Raw genomic sequence first — 18,283 nt, 5'->3', positions numbered from 1 at the left:
AAGAGAAACAGAAAGATCTGCATCCAATTGTTTTTGTGTGTTCCAGATTGTTGAACTTTCTGTTAAGTTTTGGGAACACTCATTGAAGAATATAGGTGTTTCAACGACTATGTAGTAATTGGTGTTGAAAGGCAATATTACTCGACTGATTAATGTGATGTATTATCTCATCGAAACAATGTAACAAATTGTTCAATTTCTACTTTCTTTGATATTATTTAATCTGAATATCATCATGTAGATAAGACGTTATTAGATGAAAGATACATACTATTGATTATCGAATTGGTCATTGCTGTTTTCACTTGTCTAGACTTACACGTGACATGCGCAAGCTAATCTGCTTATCTATATTACAATTCTGACAGCTATAGAAAATGGACATCTTTAGAACTAAAACCATCATACATGGGATAAAATCGTGCGTCGCACAGAGATAAGAAATGAGTACCTTCTCGTTTTATAGCTGTTATACCAATCATCATTTCTATGTGTGCTCTTGATGATGGCCTTGATCATGTCATCAGCAAAGTTCGATGAGATTTAATTTTCAATATACCTTGTGTATATAGTTCTTAATGTCATTTTTGTAGAATATTTGTTTACAGGTTTGGTTGTACTATCGTATATAAATACAAAGAGGACGCTAATTTTTCATGCGAATATCGTCTCGTTTTCTTTTATAAATAACTGATATAGTACCAAGTCACATTCACATAATTCTTTGTATTGAAAATGTGTGACCAAATATCACACATTCAGTCACAATATTTACGATTCTATTTCGTTGTCATTAGTGCAGGCCAGGTGTCTAATGTTTAGACCTTCCTGTTACTGAATTACATGCTGAACGAGAGTTATGATACCCAAAGATATAACTAGTTCCTTTGACCAACGATTTATGCTGTCGAATACACCTGTCACTCTTTAGGCACACATTTGTCTTGCACTGATGTTTTTGTCAATATGTCATTGTACACAAATGTTAATCAGACCTTTGTGTAGATATATACTTTTAGTTACATATATTTATTAGTGCATGTGACCAGGTTTAGCGGTGAGATGTTTTGTGCTATTTGAAACAATTAAAATGAATAGTTTAGAAAAAAGTGAAGAAAGATTCGGCATTATAGTAACGATAGAGACAAAGTGGGCGACGTGAAACATAATAAAATATTGGGCTCGTCCGGGATTCGAACCCGGGACCTCTCGCACCCGAAGCGAGAATCATACCCCTAGACCAACGAGCCGTAGTTAAAAATTATATCTGTTCCGATAATTGCCTGTATGACAAGTTTAATAGTGTTGGCTAAACATTTAATGCAGCATACCTCAGTGGATTTTGTCATTACTGTATGGTTTTGCTAGCTTACGGTCAAGTTTTATGATACAGCGTGGCAGAATATATAAATGACATTGACATATGATAAGTGTCAAAAAACCACTTACGAAAAGTCCACAAAATGTGTCTTCGCTAAATACAACACCATCCCAGCTTCATACTGTTAAAACACTAGTTCGTTTACTGTTCTTTTTTAAAAGTTGCTTAGACATTCCTTCTTAGCAGTTAACGTTCAGGAACTAGTCAGTAACCATTGTGAGCATTGTGTAGATTTTCTGTTTCATCAGGGTCAGCTACCAAAATATAGCCATTTTAAGACGTATGAATATATCCGTTTAATTCGACCAACAGGAAATGCTTTCATCATAGCCGATCATATAAATTATTAGGACCAACTATACACTTGAACAAATAAATATATTTTCGTCATAACAATTAAGAAATGAATTATTATCTTTAGCATATTTTTTCAACACAATAATAATACCATCCCTTTATCCCAATTCAATAAAGAGATGCATAACAATATATGTTAATACTTCTAATTCAGCTTTGGGGTTCTTTAACTACTGTATTCAAATAGTACATGGAGTACTTACACAAATGGTACTACCAGATGCCTCTTTTGGCGCTCAGCATTAAGAGGTTAGTGTTAGGACTGGTCGGCCTGGTGTTAGGATAATGTGACTGGGTGGGATATCATAATACATGTCTGCGGCATGATGCCCCACTGCTAGACATCACTATAAAGTGGCACATTGCAGGCATCGAAGCGATATGACTGAAAAACTGTTAAAGCTACGTTCAAAATCAAAATCGAATCACGTCACTGTTGTTTAGCGCATGGAATTCCTATAGATAACTCGGAAGAAAAAGCCAGCTTCTCTTGCAATCAATGAAACTGAGTGTTGCCTTCATGGAAATGTAAAACCTTGAGTCATTCCTTCCGGTATTTGGAGTATAAAAAAATATCTAAGCTGGAATTAACCTTCGAGTAGTGTCAAAGAATGAACTCTCCAACTAGAATTATGGCGGCTGACGCATTTTCATTGCTGTCGATTCAACGTCCCAGAGGCATGGTATCAAATGGAACAGAAGAGATAATCGATGCTTTGAATGGTGCACTGCTGTTATATGCACCAAAAGGTTTCGCATGACAATGTGTGTAAATAATCTTTACCACGTGCCTAACGACTTTTATTAAACACTCTTGGTCTAGATTTGTAGGCGTGATTTTGGCTATGATTGCTGTAGATATTTGGAAAAAGAGACGTGTAACATCATCTCGGATAGGTCTTCATATATTTAATTCGTTAAGTATTAGCACTGATAATCCTTTTTTACATTTCCATGCTTATATCGTTATACATGGGATACAATTGTGCACCGTAGATAGATTAGAAATGTATCTGTTTACTCTTGTTGTTGGCCATGGTCATACCATTTGTAAAGCATGATAAATTGAAATGTCTATATATCTCCTGTATGAAATTTTCAATGTCTTTTGACGAATATTAGCTTGCAGACATGATTATAAGAACCGCTATAGCTACATTGAGGACGCTGATTTTTCAAGCGTATTTTGGCACCCTTGATTTTATATAAAACAAAATTGGTATACCAACAACTCGTATTCACATAATTACTTTCCACTGAAAAATGTGCAATAATATACCATATATGTAGTCAGATAATTTACGATGACACTACATTGACAAGTCTTTGTTATCAATATCAGATTGTCATTGTGTACAGGTGTTACTCAGAGCTTAGTGAAGAAATGTATATTTCATTGCTTATCTGGCTTGGCTGTTAGACGCTTTTGCTCTTTAAAGGAATTTAAACAAAATGTGGGCTTAATAAGTTTTAGTAAAGTAGGATATTATCGATGGCGACAAAGTGGGCAAATTAAAACATGATAAAATGTTGGGCTCGTCCGGGATTTGAACCCGGGACCTCTCGCACCCTAAGCGAGAATCATACCCCTAGACCAACGAGCCGTGATGATGAAATGTCTGTTCCGATAATTGTATGAATGTCAAGTTTAAAGATGGATGTTGTACGTTGTAATGATGCATACCTCGCTTTATTTATTATTGCTGTATGCCTTCACCAGGTTACGTTCATGTGTATGATCCAGCGTCGCAAAATCTATGAATGACATTGAGTAAATGACGATTGACAAGATAACGTTTATAAAAAGAGCTCAAACTGAATTTATCGGTGATCATCGAAGTTACATTTGAATGGTACATGCCCATATTAGATTTTCTTTAATGTTTTCATTGTAACCGCTTCTAAAATAGAATTCCCTGATAGCAATAGCCATTTGTTGTTATTGCAACAAATTTTGTTTCCAGTTTTCTTTGGTATTTTTGTTTTTGTCATGTTTTAGTTATTATTAAAGTAGCTGTATTTGTGTTTTAAAGTTGGAATTCCACAGAACTAGGAAATGTACATATAAATGGACAGTATCATATAATTAGTCCATTAAACACTGAATCGCGCTTGCAAAAGGCAATGTTGTCATCGTGTATACTTTGTAATCTCACGTAAACTAAAGATACTAATAGAAAAGATTTGGTGTAGTTACTTTTGGACTTATAAATACAATAACATTTCGTTGTGTTTAGCGCATGAAATTTCGATTGATGACTCGAATGGAAAAACCCGCTCGTCTAGCAATGAAGGCAAAAGAGTGTTACCTTCATGGAAGCGTGAAACATTGAGTCATTCAATCAGGTATTCAGAGTGAGTATAACATTATTTCAGCTGGAATTACCATCTTGTAGTTGCAAAAACATTACCTTTACAACTAGAATTGAGGTGGTTGAAGCTTTTGTATTGCTTTCTGTCAAGTGATATTCCCAGAGACATGGTGTAAGTTCCAACAGAAGAGAGAACTTTCCGTTGAATGTTGCATAGCTTTTATCTTATATAACAAAACATTTTGCATGCTAATGTGTCTTTGCAGACCTCACCACGTGTTTATGGAATGCTCGCCTGTTTCTCACTCTAATGAAATGAATCTGTTTAATGTTTTATTGTTTATAGGCTTTCTGATATAAATATATCATGGATCTCCTATATGTAAATCATAATGACCATATTGTTTTCATCATATATAGCCTTTGGTTAGTTCATATTAGGTCCTTTGATTCATTTGTTTTCTTAAAGTCGACTGTCAAGTAATTGGTACGTGTAATTAATGATTACGCATTATACCTTAAGTAAAATGTCCTCAAATTTCTTTTCCCCGTACAGCGTTACCCCGAGAGTCGTTTATTGACGTTTTAAGGTATATCCAAATACGCTGTTCGGTTCACCCAATGCTGCACGAGCAAAGTGCTTCAAGTGGGAAGATAAATTACCTTGAATTCTCTAGCCGTGGATTGCACCATGATCAGGGTATTTTTAAAGTCAAGTCACACAGTAATATCATTAAGCAACACATTTTATTTTGGAGCATTCCACTTTGCAGGAGTTATCTTAAGTTGTAGAGTGGTCTGAATCTGAAGGTCTGATTCTGGAAGTGTGAATTTGGAGGTTTCACAATGGGCCTGGATTTTGAGCTCTGATTTTGACTGAAGTTGATATCTGGGATGCATAATCTGGGATTCAATGTGCGATTTTGTATAACCTGTGTGCCGCTGTCAGTGGTGAACATGCCTCCGATCAATATAGTCTCCCGTGGTAAAGGACCAAAACTTCAAGACCAACGGCTCTGCAGTGTCTAAGGAGGTTTTTGATGGATTCTAGACAGAATGGGCGTGTCGGGCCATTAGTTTGGACTCAGAACGGTGGGAAATCGGAACGCACTTTTCAAAGACAAGATTGCCAGCGTTTGTATTTTGCTACGATCTCTCTGAAAATAAAGAAGCTAATTGAAAAGACTCGATGTGTTTCCTCTTGGACTTTGAAATACAATGCTATTTTGTTTGGATTACCTCATGGAATTTCGATAGATGACTCGCAAGAAAAGCTCAGCTCATCTTGTAATGAAAGCAAAAGAATGTAACCTTTATGAAAACGTGAGTCACTCTCTCGGACAGAGTAGATAAAAAATATTTTGGCTAGAATTATCCTTCCAGTAGTTGCAAAAAGATTACTTATTAAACTGTAATTTAGGTGACTGAAGCATGTTCATTACTTCCTGTCGATACAACGTCCTAGAGGTTTGGTTTCATTTGGAAAAGAAGAGATTATCTATTTAATTATCTATTAGCATTCATAGTCCCTTTTTAAAGTTGTTTATATTATCATGCATGACATAAAATTGTTCATCGTATTTAGATTAGGAATGAACTCGTTTTGTATACATTAAATTAGTTATCATCTTGTCTGTGTACTTTTGATGTTGACCATGGTCATTTCATCTGTAAAGTGAACATAGTTTTAAAGATCTTTTTGCTTGTAGGATTGTTTAAGCTATCTTCTGTATCTACACTGAGGACGCTAAGTTTTCAAGCGTATGTTGTCAACCTTGTTCTTATAAATAAGTGGAATAACACCAACTCAGTCACATGATTCTTTGTACTTAAAAGTGTGAAGCAAAATCGCATACGTTGTCACATAATTTACGATGCCGTTTCATAGTCAATTAGGGAAGGACATGTATGTAATGATTATACATTTATCATCAATCTGCCATTGTACACAGGTGTTGATCGAGCTTAGTGTATAAATATATATTTCATTACATATATTTAATTCATGCAGAGACTAGCCTAGCTGTTAGACGTTTGTGCTCCTTGAAGCAATTAAACAGATAGTGAGTTTAGAAATTTAAAGTGAAGAAAAATTCAACATTATTGTATCGATCACCACAAATTGGGCAGCATAACACATGCTAAACTGTTGCGCTCGTTCGGGACTTCTCGCTCCCTATGCAAGAATAACACCCCTATATCAACAAGCCGTGTTGAAAATAAGATTTTTCCGATAATAACATGCGTATCAAGTTTAATTTTGTAAGGTGTACATTTCAATGCAGCATAATTCGATTGATTTATCAATGATGTATGTGTTTACTTGGTTACATTCATGATTTATGATACTTCGTGGCCAAATCTATACATAACATTGACTGATTATAAATGACAACAACTCACTTATGAAAAGTGCCCAAAATAAACTTAGTGACGTTCAGAGATTTAAGAATATTTCTTACAATTAAGGTAAAATTAAAATGCGCGCGCAATGGCTGGACAAAAATAATTGTAAAAGAATTGATAAAGAGAATAAACAAGTCAAATGGTTATTGCGTATTGTTTCAATGCCTTACCTGTATATTCTACTTTAAAGTCTGCAGAATTTTCACGCATCTATACTATGACGTAATTTCCTATCCACCGGCTTACAGCTACACATTGTCTTCGCAATCTAATGTGAAAAGAAATTTGACTATAAAGTGTACTGTTCAGTTTTACTTGCTTCAATATTGTGTTCTTTCGAAAGTGAACACAATCAAGCCGTATACTAATACCTTGAATTATTTGTTTTCAAAATGTAGTTCTTTTAATTTTGTTTAACAGTCTACAAATTATCAAAAAACAACGAATAAGAGATCAATTAAGTTGAAGGCTTTAATCGAAGTTTCTTTAATGTTTTGATTTCGACGGCTTATAATAGAATCCCTAAAAGCAGTACACATTTTGCTATTGCAATAAGTTTCTTTACCGTGTTGGACCGCTCCGGTGGGCTAGTGGTTTGAGCGTCCGCCTCGGATGCGGGAGGTTGGAGTTTCAATTCACGGGCGAGTCGTACAAAGGACATAAAAATGGTATTAACAGCTGCCTCACAAATAGTCCGATAAATCAACACCACAAATCTGTGTTGATACTGATGGACGATGTTGTGGTATCAGCCCCTCATCAGAGAATCAGCATCATCACGGGGGAAAGACTGATTAATCGGCATACCTCGCTAGTCGCTCAGCATTAAGAGGTTAGATATAGGACTGGTTGACCTTGTTTCAGGATAATGTGACTGAGTGGGACATCATGCTACATGTCTGTGTCATGATGCCCCGGTGCTAGACATCACTGCGGACATCGTAGCGATATGACTCAAAAAATTGTTAAAGCTACGTTAAAAATTCAAATCACACTCACACACACAATTATATATATATATATATATATATATATATATATATATATATATATATATATATATATATATATATATAATTAAGTATATATTAGGACTGATGATCCCTTGTTATATTCTCTTGTTTATAGCATCATACAATGGATAAAATCATGCATCGTGGATACATTAGATATGAACTCGTTCTCGTTTTGTAATGCTCTATCAGTTATCACATTGTGTACTCTTTATGTTGGTCACATTCATGTCATATGTAAAGTCAAATACGATTGAAATATCCATCAATCTCATATATATTGTTTAATGTCTCTTGAAGAATATTTGCAAACATCGAGACAAAGTGGACGAAGTAGAAACATGATTAAAAACGTTGGGCTCGTCCGGGATTTGAACCCGGGACCTCTCGCATCCTAAGCGAGAATCATACCCCTAGACCAACGAGCCGTGTCGAAAAAGAGAATGTGAAGATTAATGATGGAAGTTGTATAGTATAATGCAGCATATCTCCATCTTTTTATCATTGATGTATACCTGCACCAAGTTACTTTCATGCTTTATGATACAGCGTTGCAAAATCCATAGATGACGTTGGGTAATGACGACTGACAAGATAACGCTTGTGAAATGTGCTAAAACTGAACTTATCAGTGACGATCAGATGTATGATAAAGGACATTTTGTAATAGTATTTAAAGATTAAATTGCATCAAAATACTGAAACAGACTTTTGAAACATTGATAAACAGAATATATAAATCAAATGATAAAGCTTTACATGTTCAATGCATTACATGTATACTATATTTCACGATGAGCAGAATTATGTCACGCATTCTTTGTATTTTGTTTCCATCCTTCGGCTTACAGCAACGAATAGTCTTTGCAATTTAATGCGAAGTGATATTTAGTTATGGTGGATACTGGTCAATGATACATTACTTCAATGTTATGAATTTTTCAGGCATATCGCTACGATGTCTGAAAACCATTATTCGATAACAACAAAATCTACTACAACTTATTTAGCGCCATAAGAGAAACAGAAAGATCTGCATCCAATTGTTTTTGTGTGTTCCAGATTGTTGAACTTTCTGTTAAGTTTTGGGAACACTCATTGAAGAATATAGGTGTTTCAACGACTATGTAGTAATTGGTGTTGAAAGGCAATATTACTCGACTGATTAATGTGATGTATTATCTCATCGAAACAATGTAACAAATTGTTCAATTTCTACTTTCTTTGATATTATTTAATCTGAATATCATCATGTAGATAAGACGTTATTAGATGAAAGATACATACTATTGATTATCGAATTGGTCATTGCTGTTTTCACTTGTCTAGACTTACACGTGACATGCGCAAGCTAATCTGCTTATCTATATTACAATTCTGACAGCTATAGAAAATGGACATCTTTAGAACTAAAACCATCATACATGGGATAAAATCGTGCGTCGCACAGAGATAAGAAATGAGTACCTTCTCGTTTTATAGCTGTTATACCAATCATCATTTCTATGTGTGCTCTTGATGATGGCCTTGATCATGTCATCAGCAAAGTTCGATGAGATTTAATTTTCAATATACCTTGTGTATATAGTTCTTAATGTCATTTTTGTAGAATATTTGTTTACAGGTTTGGTTGTACTATCGTATATAAATACAAAGAGGACGCTAATTTTTCATGCGAATATCGTCTCGTTTTCTTTTATAAATAACTGATATAGTACCAAGTCACATTCACATAATTCTTTGTATTGAAAATGTGTGACCAAATATCACACATTCAGTCACAATATTTACGATTCTATTTCGTTGTCATTAGTGCAGGCCAGGTGTCTAATGTTTAGACCTTCCTGTTACTGAATTACATGCTGAACGAGAGTTATGATACCCAAAGATATAACTAGTTCCTTTGACCAACGATTTATGCTGTCGAATACACCTGTCACTCTTTAGGCACACATTTGTCTTGCACTGATGTTTTTGTCAATATGTCATTGTACACAAATGTTAATCAGACCTTTGTGTAGATATATACTTTTAGTTACATATATTTATTAGTGCATGTGACCAGGTTTAGCGGTGAGATGTTTTGTGCTATTTGAAACAATTAAAATGAATAGTTTAGAAAAAAGTGAAGAAAGATTCGGCATTATAGTAACGATAGAGACAAAGTGGGCGACGTGAAACATAATAAAATATTGGGCTCGTCCGGGATTCGAACCCGGGACCTCTCGCACCCGAAGCGAGAATCATACCCCTAGACCAACGAGCCGTAGTTAAAAATTATATCTGTTCCGATAATTGCCTGTATGACAAGTTTAATAGTGTTGGCTAAACATTTAATGCAGCATACCTCAGTGGATTTTGTCATTACTGTATGGTTTTGCTAGCTTACGGTCAAGTTTTATGATACAGCGTGGCAGAATATATAAATGACATTGACATATGATAAGTGTCAAAAAACCACTTACGAAAAGTCCACAAAATGTGTCTTCGCTAAATACAACACCATCCCAGCTTCATACTGTTAAAACACTAGTTCGTTTACTGTTCTTTTTTAAAAGTTGCTTAGACATTCCTTCTTAGCAGTTAACGTTCAGGAACTAGTCAGTAACCATTGTGAGCATTGTGTAGATTTTCTGTTTCATCAGGGTCAGCTACCAAAATATAGCCATTTTAAGACGTATGAATATATCCGTTTAATTCGACCAACAGGAAATGCTTTCATCATAGCCGATCATATAAATTATTAGGACCAACTATACACTTGAACAAATAAATATATTTTCGTCATAACAATTAAGAAATGAATTATTATCTTTAGCATATTTTTTCAACACAATAATAATACCATCCCTTTATCCCAATTCAATAAAGAGATGCATAACAATATATGTTAATACTTCTAATTCAGCTTTGGGGTTCTTTAACTACTGTATTCAAATAGTACATGGAGTACTTACACAAATGGTACTACCAGATGCCTCTTTTGGCGCTCAGCATTAAGAGGTTAGTGTTAGGACTGGTCGGCCTGGTGTTAGGATAATGTGACTGGGTGGGATATCATAATACATGTCTGCGGCATGATGCCCCACTGCTAGACATCACTATAAAGTGGCACATTGCAGGCATCGAAGCGATATGACTGAAAAACTGTTAAAGCTACGTTCAAAATCAAAATCGAATCACGTCACTGTTGTTTAGCGCATGGAATTCCTATAGATAACTCGGAAGAAAAAGCCAGCTTCTCTTGCAATCAATGAAACTGAGTGTTGCCTTCATGGAAATGTAAAACCTTGAGTCATTCCTTCCGGTATTTGGAGTATAAAAAAATATCTAAGCTGGAATTAACCTTCGAGTAGTGTCAAAGAATGAACTCTCCAACTAGAAATTATGGCGGCTGACGCATTTTCATTGCTGTCGATTCAACGTCCCAGAGGCATGGTATCAAATGGAACAGAAGAGATAATCGATGCTTTGAATGGTGCACTGCTGTTATATGCACCAAAAGGTTTCGCATGACAATGTGTGTAAATAATCTTTACCACGTGCCTAACGACTTTTATTAAACACTCTTGGTCTAGATTTGTAGGCGTGATTTTGGCTATGATTGCTGTAGATATTTGGAAAAAGAGACGTGTAGCATCATCTCGGATAGGTCTTCATATATTTAATTCGTTAAGTATTAGCACTGATAATCCTTTTTTACATTTCCATGCTTATATCGTTATACATGGGATACAATTGTGCACCGTAGATAGATTAGAAATGTATCTGTTTACTCTTGTTGTTGGCCATGGTCATACCATTTGTAAAGCATGATAAATTGAAATGTCTATATATCTCCTGTATGAAATTTTCAATGTCTTTTGACGAATATTAGCTTGCAGACATGATTATAAGAACCGCTATAGCTACATTGAGGACGCTGATTTTTCAAGCGTATTTTGGCACCCTTGATTTTATATAAAACAAAATTGGTATACCAACAACTCGTATTCACATAATTACTTTCCACTGAAAAATGTGCAATAATATACCATATATGTAGTCAGATAATTTACGATGACACTACATTGACAAGTCTTTGTTATCAATATCAGATTGTCATTGTGTACAGGTGTTACTCAGAGCTTAGTGAAGAAATGTATATTTCATTGCTTATCTGGCTTGGCTGTTAGACGCTTTTGCTCTTTAAAGGAATTTAAACAAAATGTGGGCTTAATAAGTTTTAGTAAAGTAGGATATTATCGATGGCGACAAAGTGGGCAAATTAAAACATGATAAAATGTTGGGCTCGTCCGGGATTTGAACCCGGGACCTCTCGCACCCTAAGCGAGAATCATACCCCTAGACCAACGAGCCGTGATGATGAAATGTCTGTTCCGATAATTGTATGAATGTCAAGTTTAAAGATGGATGTTGTACGTTGTAATGATGCATACCTCGCTTTATTTATTATTGCTGTATGCCTTCACCAGGTTACGTTCATGTGTATGATCCAGCGTCGCAAAATCTATGAATGACATTGAGTAAATGACGATTGACAAGATAACGTTTATAAAAGAGCTCAAACTGAATTTATCGGTGATCATCGAAGTTACATTTGAATGGTACATGCCCATATTAGATTTTCTTTAATGTTTTCATTGTAACCGCTTCTAAAATAGAATTCCCTGATAGCAATAGCCATTTGTTGTTATTGCAACAAAATTTGTTTCCAGGTTTCTTTGGTATTTTTGTTTTTGTCATGTTTTAGTTATTATCAAAGTAGCTGTATTTGTGTTTTAAAGTTGGAATTCCACAGAACTAGGAAATGTACATATAAATGGACAGTATCATATAATTAGTCCATTAAACACTGAATCGCGCTTGTAAAAGGCAATGTTGTCATCGTGTATACTTTGTAATCTCACGTAAACTAAAGATACTAATAGAAAAGATTTGGTGTAGTTACTTTTGGACTTATAAATACAATAACATTTCGTTGTGTTTAGCGCATGAAATTTCGATTGATGACTCGAATGGAAAAACCCGCTCGTCTAGCAATGAAGGCAAAAGAGTGTTACCTTCATGGAAGCGTGAAACATTGAGTCATTCAATCAGGTATTCAGAGTGAGTATAACATTATTTCAGCTGGAATTACCATCTTGTAGTTGCAAAAACATTACCTTTACAACTAGAATTGAGGTGGTTGAAGCTTTTGTATTGCTTTCTGTCAAGTGATATTCCCAGAGAAATTGTGTAAGTTCAAACAGAACAGAGAACTTTCCGTTGAATGTTGCATAGCTTTCATCTTATATAACAAAACATTTTGCATGCTAATGTGTCTCTGCAGACCTCACCACGTGTTTATGGAATGTTCGCCTGTTTCTCACTCTAATGAAATGAATCTGTTTAATGTTATATTATATATAGGCTTTCTGATATAAATATATCATGGATCTCCTATATGTAAATCATAATGACCATATTGTTTTCATCATATATAGCCTTTGGTTAGTTCATATTAGGTCCTTTGATTCATTTGTTTTCTTAAAGTCGACTGTCAAGTAATTGGTATGTGTAATTAATGATTACGCATTATACCTTAAGTAAAATGTCCTCAAATTTCTTTTCCCCGTACAGCGTTACCCCCGAGAGTCGTTTATTGACGTTTTAAGGTATATCCAAAATACGCTGTTCGGTTCACCCAATGCTGCACGAGCAAAGTGCTTCAAGTGGGAAGATAAATTACCTTGAATTCTCTAGCCGTGGATTGCACCATGATCAGGGTATTTTTAAAGTCAAGTCACACAGTAATATCATTAAGCAACACATTTTATTTTGGAGCATTCCACTTTGCAGGAGTTATCTTAAGTTGTAGAGTGGTCTGAATCTGAAGGTCTGATTCTGGAAGTGTGAATTTGGAGGTTTCACAATGGGCCTGGATTTTGAGCTCTGATTTTGACTGAAGTTGATATCTGGGATGCATAATCTGGGATTCAATGTGCGATTTTGTATAACCTGTGTGCCGCTGTCAGTGGTGAACATGCCTCCGATCAATATAGTCTCCCGTGGTAAAGGACCAAAACTTCAAGACCAACGGCTCTGCAGTGTCTAAGGAGGTTTTTGATGGATTCTAGACAGAATGGGCGTGTCGGGCCATTAGTTTGGACTCAGAACGGTGGGAAATCGGAACGCACTTTTCAAAGACAAGATTGCCAGCGTTTGTATTTTGCTACGATCTCTCTGAAAATAAAGAAGCTAATTGAAAAGACTCGATGTGTTTCCTCTTGGACTTTGAAATACAATGCTATTTTGTTTGGATTACCGCATGGAATTTCGATAGATGACTCGAAAGAAAAGCTCAGCTCATCTTGTAATGAAAGCAAAAGAATGTAACCTTTATGAAAACGTGAGTCACTCTCTCGGACAGAGTAGATAAAAAATATTTTGGCTAGAATTATCCTTCCAGTAGTTGCAAAAAGATTACTTATTAAACTGTAATTTAGGTGACTGAAGCATGTTCATTACTTCCTGTCGATACAACGTCCTAGAGGTTTGGTTTCATTTGGAAAAGAAGAGATTATCTATTTAATTATCTATTAGCATTCATAGTCCCTTTTTAAAGTTGTTTATATTATCATGCATGACATAAAATTGTTCATCGTATTTAGATTAGGAATGAACTCGTTTTGTATACATTAAATCAGTTATCATCTTGTCTATGTACTTTTGATGTTGACCATGGTCATTTCATCTGTAAAGTGAATATAGTTTTAAAGATCCTTTTGCTTGTAGGATTGTTTAAGCTATCTTCTGTATCTACACTGAGGACGCTAAGTTTTCAAGCGTATGTTGTCAACCTTGTTCTTATAAATAAGTGGAATAACACCAACTCAGTCACATGATTCTTTGTACTTAAAAGTGTGAAGCAAAATCGCATACGTTGTCACATAATTTACGATGCCGTTTCATAGTCAATTAGGGAAGGACATGTATGTAATGATTATACATTTATCATCAATCTGTCATTGTACACAGGTGTTGATCGAGCTTAGTGTATAAATATATATTTCATTACATATATTTAATTCATGCAGAGACTAGCCTAGCTGTTAGACGTTTGTGCTCCTTGAAGCAATTAAACAGATAGTGAGTTTAGAAATTTAAAGTGAAGAAAAATTCAACATTATTGTATCGATCACCACAAATTGGGCAGCATAACACATGCTAAACTGTTGCGCTCGTTCGGGACTTCTCGCTCCCTATGCAAGAATAACACCCCTATATCAACAAGCCGTGTTGAAAATAAGATTTTTCCGATAATAACATGCGTATCAAGTTTAATTTTGTAAGGTGTACATTTTAATGCAGCATAACTCGATTGATTTATCAATGATGTATGTGTTTACTTGGTTACATTCATGATTTATGATACTTCGTGGCCAAATCTATACATAACATTGACTGATTATAAATGACAACAACTCACTTATGAAAAGTGCCCAAAATAAACTTAGTGACGTTCAGAGATTTAAGACTGTTACTTACAATTAAGGTAAAATTAAAATGCGCGCGCAATGGCTGGACAAAAATAATTGTAAAAGAATTGATAAAGAGAATAAATAAGTCAAATGGTTATTGCGTATTGTTTCAATGCCTTACCTGTATATTGTACTTTAAAGTCTGCAGAATTTTCACGCATCTATACTATGACGTAATTTCCTATCCACCGGCTTACAGCTACACATTGTCTTCGCAATCTAATGTGAAAAGAAATTTGACTATAAAGTGTACTGTTCAGTTTTACTTGCTTCAATATTGTGTTCTTTCGAAAGTGAACACAATCAAGCCGTATACTAATACCTTGAATTATTTGTTTTCAAAATGTAGTTCTTTTAATTTTGTTTAACAGTCTACAAATTATCAAAAAACAACGAATAAGAGATCAATTAAGTTGAAGGCTTTAATCGAAGTTTCTTTAATGTTTTGATTTCGACGGCTTATAATAGAATCCCTAAAAGCAGTACACATTTTGCTATTGCAATAAGTTTCTTTACCGTGTTGGACCGCTCCGGTGGGCTAGTGGTTTGAGCGTCCGCCTCGGATGCGGGAGGTTGGAGTTTCAATTCACGGGCGAGTCGTACAAAGGACATAAAAATGGTATTAACAGCTGCCTCGCAAATAGTCCGATAAATCAACACCACAAATCTGTGTTGATACTGATGGACGATGTTGTGGTATCAGCCCCTCATCAGAGAATCAGCATCATCACGGGTGAAAGACTGATTTATCGGCATAAATCGCTAGTCGCTCAGCATTAAGAGGTTAGATATAGGACTGGTTGACCTTGTTTCAGGATAATGTGACTGAGTGGGACATCATGCTACATGTCTGTGTCATGATGCCCCGGTGCTAGACATCACTGCGGACATCGTAGCGATATGACTCAAAAGATTGTTAAAGCTACGTTAAAAATTCAAATCACACTCACAATTATATATATATATCTATATATATATATCTATATCTATATATATATATATATATATATATATATATATATATATATATATATATATATATATCTATATATATATATATATAATTAATTAAGTATAGATTAGGACTGATGATCCCTTGTTATATTCTCTTGTTTATAGCATCATACAATGGATAAAATCATGCATCGTGGATACATTAGATATGAACTCGTTCTCGTTTTGTAATGCTCTATCAGTTATCACATTGTGTACTCTTTATGTTGGTCACATTCATGTCATATGTAAAGTCAAATACGATTGAAATATCCATCAATCTCATATATATTGTTTAATGTCTCTTGAAGAATATTTGCAAACATCGAGACAAAGTGGACGAAGTAGAAACATGATTAAAAACGTTGGGCTCGTCCGGGATTTGAACCCGGGACCTCTCGCATCCTAAGCGAGAATCATACCCCTAGACCAACGAGCCGTGTCGAAAAAGAGAATGTGAAGATTAATGATGGAAGTTGTATAGTATAATGCAGCATATCTCCATCTTTTTATCATTGATGTATACCTGCACCAAGTTACTTTCATGTTTTATGATACAGCGTTGCAAAATCCATAGATGACGTTGGGTAATGACGACTGACAAGATAACGCTTGTGAAATGTGCTAAAACTGAACTTATCAGTGACGATCAGATGTATGATAAAGGACATTTTGTAATAGTATTTAAAGATTAAATTGCATCAAAATACTGAAACAGACTTTTGAAACATTGATAAACAGAATATATAAATCAAATGATAAAGCTTTACATGTTCAATGCATTACATGTATACTATATTTCACGATGAGCAGAATTATGTCACGCATTCTTTGTATTTTGTTTCCATCCTTCGGCTTACAGCAACGAATAGTCTTTGCAATTTAATGCGAAGTGATATTTAGTTATGGTGGATACTGGTCAATAATACATTACTTCAATGTTATGAATTTTTCAGGCATATCGCTACGATGTCTGAAAACCATTATTCGATAACAACAAAATCTACTACAACTTATTTAGCGCCATAAGAGAAACAGAAAGATCTGCATCCAATTGTTTTTGTGTGTTCCAGATTGTTGAACTTTCTGTTAAGTTTTGGGAACACTCATTGAAGAATATAGGTGTTTCAACGACTATGTAGTAATTGGTGTTGAAAGGCAATATTACTCGACTGATTAATGTGATGTATTATCTCATCGAAACAATGTAACAAATTGTTCAATTTCTACTTTCTTTGATATTATTTAATCTGAATATCATCATGTAGATATGACGTTATTAGATGAAAGATACATACTATTGATTATCGAATTGGTCATTGCTGTTTTCACTTGTCTAGACTTACACGTGACATGCGCAAGCTAATCTGCTTATCTATATTACAATTCTGACAGCTATAGAAAATGGACATCTTTAGAACTAAAACCATCATACATGGGATAAAATCGTGCGTCGCACAGAGATAAGAAATGAGTACCTTCTCGTTTTATAGCTGTTATACCAATCATCATTTCTATGTGTGCTCTTGATGATGGCCTTGATCATGTCATCAGCAAAGTTCGATGAGATTTAATTTTCAATATACCTTGTGTATATAGTTCTTAATGTCATTTTTGTAGAATATTTGTTTACAGGTTTGGTTGTACTATCGTATATAAATACAAAGAGGACGCTAATTTTTCATGCGAATATCGTCTCGTTTTCTTTTATAAATAACTGATATAGCACCAAGTCACATTCACATAATTCTTTGTATTGAAAATGTGTGACCAAATATCACACATTCAGTCACAATATTTACGATTCTATTTCGTTGTCATTAGTGCAGGCCAGGTGTCTAATGTTTAGACCTTCCTGTTACTGAATTACATGCTGAACGAGAGTTATGATACCCAAAGATATAACTAGTTCCTTTGACCAACGATTTATGCTGTCGAATACACCTGTCACTCTTTAGGCACACATTTGTCTTGCACTGATGTTTTTGTCAATATGTCATTGTACACAAATGTTAATCAGACCTTTGTGTAGATATATACTTTTAGTTACATATATTTATTAGTGCATGTGACCAGGTTTAGCGGTGAGATGTTTTGTGCTATTTGAAACAATTAAAATGAATAGTTAAGAAAAAAGTGAAGAAAGATTCGGCATTATAGTAACGATAGAGACAAAGTGGGCGACGTGAAACATAATAAAATATTGGGCTCGTCCGGGATTCGAACCCGGGACCTCTCGCACTCGAAGCGAGAATCATACCCCTAGACCAACGAGCCGTAGTTAAAAATTATATCTAT

General features: G+C 34.9%; 7 non-coding genes across 7 annotated transcripts; all 7 read right to left on the bottom strand.

The window, feature by feature from the left end:
• Window positions 1-1,178: 1,178 nt before the first annotated feature.
• On the bottom strand, window positions 1,179-1,250 carry Trnap-cgg (transfer RNA proline (anticodon CGG)). The gene has a single exon. It is a non-coding gene; the product is annotated as a tRNA-Pro (tRNA).
• A 2,020-nt stretch (window positions 1,251-3,270) lies between these two features.
• Trnap-agg (transfer RNA proline (anticodon AGG)) lies at window positions 3,271-3,342 on the bottom strand. The gene has a single exon. It is a non-coding gene; the product is annotated as a tRNA-Pro (tRNA).
• A 4,483-nt stretch (window positions 3,343-7,825) lies between these two features.
• On the bottom strand, window positions 7,826-7,897 carry Trnap-agg (transfer RNA proline (anticodon AGG)). The gene has a single exon. It is a non-coding gene; the product is annotated as a tRNA-Pro (tRNA).
• Window positions 7,898-9,663: 1,766 nt separating this feature from the next.
• Window positions 9,664-9,735, bottom strand: Trnap-cgg (transfer RNA proline (anticodon CGG)). The gene has a single exon. It is a non-coding gene; the product is annotated as a tRNA-Pro (tRNA).
• A 2,021-nt stretch (window positions 9,736-11,756) lies between these two features.
• Window positions 11,757-11,828, bottom strand: Trnap-agg (transfer RNA proline (anticodon AGG)). The gene has a single exon. It is a non-coding gene; the product is annotated as a tRNA-Pro (tRNA).
• Window positions 11,829-16,352: 4,524 nt separating this feature from the next.
• On the bottom strand, window positions 16,353-16,424 carry Trnap-agg (transfer RNA proline (anticodon AGG)). Its single transcript has one exon. It is a non-coding gene; the product is annotated as a tRNA-Pro (tRNA).
• Window positions 16,425-18,190: 1,766 nt separating this feature from the next.
• Window positions 18,191-18,262, bottom strand: Trnas-cga (transfer RNA serine (anticodon CGA)). Its single transcript has one exon. It is a non-coding gene; the product is annotated as a tRNA-Ser (tRNA).
• Between the last annotated feature and the right edge of the window lie 21 nt (window positions 18,263-18,283).

This window comes from Sinohyriopsis cumingii, chromosome 18, assembly GCF_028554795.1.
Source record: "Sinohyriopsis cumingii isolate HCF-2022 chromosome 18, ASM2855479v2, whole genome shotgun sequence".
NCBI classification, from domain to species: Eukaryota; Metazoa; Mollusca; class Bivalvia; order Unionida; family Unionidae; genus Sinohyriopsis; species Sinohyriopsis cumingii.
Note: the sequence above shows the minus strand (reverse complement) of the source record. Positions and strands in the feature narration are given on the sequence as shown.